The sequence below is a fragment of the Orycteropus afer genome, unplaced genomic scaffold (genome assembly GCF_000298275.1).
Source record: "Orycteropus afer afer isolate SDZICR_OR568_19922 unplaced genomic scaffold, OryAfe1.0 scaffold00087, whole genome shotgun sequence".
NCBI lineage: Eukaryota > Metazoa > Chordata > Mammalia > Tubulidentata > Orycteropodidae > Orycteropus > Orycteropus afer.
The window spans coordinates 9476529-9480545 of NW_006921674.1; positions in this window are offsets into that span (position 1 = coordinate 9476529).

The window sequence follows — 4017 nt, forward strand, 5'->3', positions numbered from 1 at the left end:
TCAATTAACCAAATATGGAACTAGGGGCCAATTAGGCACTTAAAATATTTTATCTTCTTTACTGTATCTTGCTTTCTGTAGGACACATTTTTATTCTTTGTGTACTTAAAAAAATGTCAGATTTGTTGAGTCTGGCAAAGGTTTGAGGATGTAAAAAGATTAAGGTCTAGAGTGATGATGGGGATTAGGGATTAATTTAGATGACAGCTTCATGTTTTGTGGAGGTATTCATTCTGAATGATCCCTCCAAGTTCTTCTCAACCACTTGAGACTGTGTGGTAAAACTACATAGACTGTTACAACATGACTACCAGTTATTTTATAAAAGTGAATTTTTTGATGAATTATTATGAATGTTATGAGCAAGTTACAAAGTAACCCCATACTGATATTTATAATGATTTGTATAATTTATCCATGCTCTTAAATGCAATACTGCTATAAACAATATGGCTTTTCATTGTCAAAATAAAATAACTTTCAAGAAAAGGAATGCTTTATTTGTTCAGTATCACTAAGGAATCATATATATGAGTATTCCATATAAATAAATTCTAAAAAGAACACTATATCACTGATTAAAAATTTTCCTAAAGAGTATATGTGATAGGTAGAATTATTGCCTACCCCCTGGTATCCCAAGATATTCATGTTCTAACCCCTGTTTCTGTTGTTATTAGGTACCTTGACTTGGTTCTGACTCCATGTACAACAGAATGAAATACTGCCCAGTCCTGCACCATCCTCACAATTGCTGCTATGTTTGAGCTCATTGTTGCAGCCACTGTGTCAATCCAATCGTTGAAGGTCTTACTCTTTTTCAAATCCCTGGAACTTGTAAATATGTTATGTTACCTGGCAAGGTAACAAAAAAAGTTGCAGGTGGAATTAAGATGGCTAATTCACCTTAAAATAAAAGAAATTATTCTAGTTTATTCTGATGGGCCAATTATAATCACAATGGTGCTTATAAAAAGAAGAGGGAGGGATAAGAGTCAGTGTAAGAATAATCCCACTTGAGATAGAAGTGACTGGCCTTTGTTGGTTAGGAGATGGAAAGGGGCCAATTCAAGGGATATGAGTGATCAGTAAGTAGAAGCTGGAAAAGTCAAGGAAATGGATTCTCCCTTAGAGCCTCCAGAAGAAATGCAGACTTGCTGACAGCTTGACTCTAGCTTCAGTGAGACCCATTTTGGACTTTTGACTTCCAGAACTGTAAGATAATAAATTTGTGTTTTTTTAAGCAACAAAGTTTGCGGTAATTTGTTCAGCACCAGTAAGAAACTAACACAATGTACCATACTTCAACATTTTTGTTAACCAAGAGTATAGATTCTGGATCCTTATCAGGGCAATCAGGGATGATAGAATTCTGAAGCTGCTTTCTGTCTCCTCTTCAGCCTATAGGCTACCTAGCTATCTGCTGCCACCTTTGCTTTTGTTATTGTGTGTTCTGGTTACCTAGTGCCGCTCTGACAAGAATATATCACCGATGAGATGGCTTGGACAAACAGGAGTTTATTCTCTAACAGTTTGGAGGCTTTAAGTCTGAGTTCAAAGTGCCAGGCTGTAGGGGTGTGGAAGCCCCTCAACCTTGGGCTTCAGCTTTGCCTCTGCTCCTGGCCCACTGAAGTTAGAGGCTTTTCTTCACTCAGACAGCTGCTGGCTGCTGAGGCTGCCTAGTCCAAGGTTGACAAGTAAAAAAGGCACAGAACAGATGATACCAAACCACATGGCAGGCCATTAATTCAAGTCCATTAAAAGTCCCAGGATTGGCAGAGCATGGGAGGCTGATGAACAATGATATGGCTACATGCAGGGTTCAAGCGTGCCATAAGCTGGAGAACTTTCCCAAAACTGCTTCTTATATATGGAAAGCAGACCACATCCCTAAAGCAGCTACTCAACTACTCCAATACATTCCACCATGAAATTAATTACCAATCTCACCATGGAGAATAATTCAGCTTCCCTGCCACTCAACCAGGCCCAACCAAGTTGACACACACACTTCACCACCACATTGTGCTACTCTTAAAACCTCTCACCTCCAAATTTTGAGCAGCAGAGGACCATGATTGTTGGCGGCCAGAAAATGTGAAGGATTCCTCACTCTGCTACTTGGGAGCTGTGAGAAGTTGAGCAAGTTTTTTAACCTCTAGTCTCCATTTCTTCCTCTTTAAAAGGTAGGAAAGAATGCCTGCTTTGCAGGGTTGTTGTAAGAATGTGATAAGATAATGTCTGTTAGGATTGAATTGTGTTCCCCCAAAATACGTGTCAACTTGGCTAGGCCATGATTTTCAGTGTTATATAATTTCCCTGCACTTTGTGATGATGTAATTATCATATGTGTTGTAAATCCTAAGCTCTGTTATCTTAATGAAGGAGTTGTGGTGGCACAGAGCCTAAGGCATTTGACTGCTAAATAAGAGGTCAGTGGTTCAAACTCACCAGACACTCTGCAGAAGAAAGATGAGGCAGTCTGCTTTGATAAAGATTTACAACCTTGGAAACCCAATGGGGTTGCTAGGAGTCAGAATCAACTCGATGGCAGTGAGTTTGGTTTGGTTTTTGGTATATCTAATAAACATCTTTGTTGTTATTGTTAGTTTTCATCAAGTCATTTCCAACTCATGGCAACCCTATGTGTGCAGAGTAGAACTGATCCATAGGGTTTTCAAAACTGTGACCTTTCAGAAGTAGATGGCCAGACCTGTCTTATGAGGAGCCTCTGGGTGGGTTTGAACAACAAACCTTCCAACAACTAGTCCACCACTTAACCATTTGCACCACACAGGAACTGTTAAAGATAGTTCAAAAATCAAACTAAATTCAGGACCATTGAGTAGATTCTAATTCATGGTGACCTCCATTGGGTTTCCAAGGCTCTAAATCTTTATCGAAGCAGACTGCCCTATCTTTCTTCTGTGGAGTGTATGGTGGGTGTGAACAACTGACCTTTCTGTTAGCAGCCCAATACATTAACCAGTACACCACCAGAGCTCCTTAATAGATTGCTAATACATGTCATTTTTTGCTTTATTTGAAAAAGTAATATGGGGTTATGGTTAAAAAGAAAACTATATTATAAAATGTATAGAGTCAACTTAAATATTCCCTCCCAATCTTGATCTCAATTCCATACATCCCCTCTCAGAAGGCAAATCCACTAATTCTTTTATAAATCCTTCCTGGGGATTTATATTTCAATATATACTCTGCTTCTTTTTCCACAAAGGATTGCATACTCTACACATTGTTCCTATCTTTTTTCCCCGACTTAATTTTCTTAGAAACTGTTCCCTGTCACTACAGTAAATATTCATTTATTTAATAAATATCAAAAGAATGAACATGCTTATCTTGTAAATGAAGAACAATTGCACATTTGTGAGTTAAAGTTAGTTTCGGAGTAAAAAAACAAGTTTCAATTAAAAGCTGAGGGTGCAATTCATTATTTATTCTATTCACTTAATAATGGCTCCCGACTGGGAAGAATGTATTTATGAAAAACAGCTAATTCTTGCCAGTCAGTCTCCATAATTTATCAGTACTTTTCTTAGAGTTCAGATTACTTACAACTATGTATCATTTTCTTTCTGCTCCTGTCAAATTATCGCAATGATCATGTTCTTTCCCTTTTGGTGTCCATATAGCTCTTCAAATTTTGCTCTCAAAATGAAATTGTCTATATTATTCTGGTTTTCTAGTTGTTTGTCTCTTCTTTGTCATTAGGTTTCCGTCTCCATTTGAGAAAAAAAAATATATATATAGATATAACTCTTAAATATTATTTATGATTTTCAAAGCCTAATACCATAAAAGGGGTGGGGATATGAAAGTTAAGGGTTTTGCAAAAATAATAAGTGGCTTGCCAAATTATTCCACAATTGATTTTTTTTTCCCTTGTGATTCCAAGATGCAGCGTAAGACTTTATAGATTTCAAAAGGACTTTTTTTTTTTTTTTTTTTTTTTTTTTAGTGAGTTAGAAAATAACTCTCAAGGCCATTAATTTT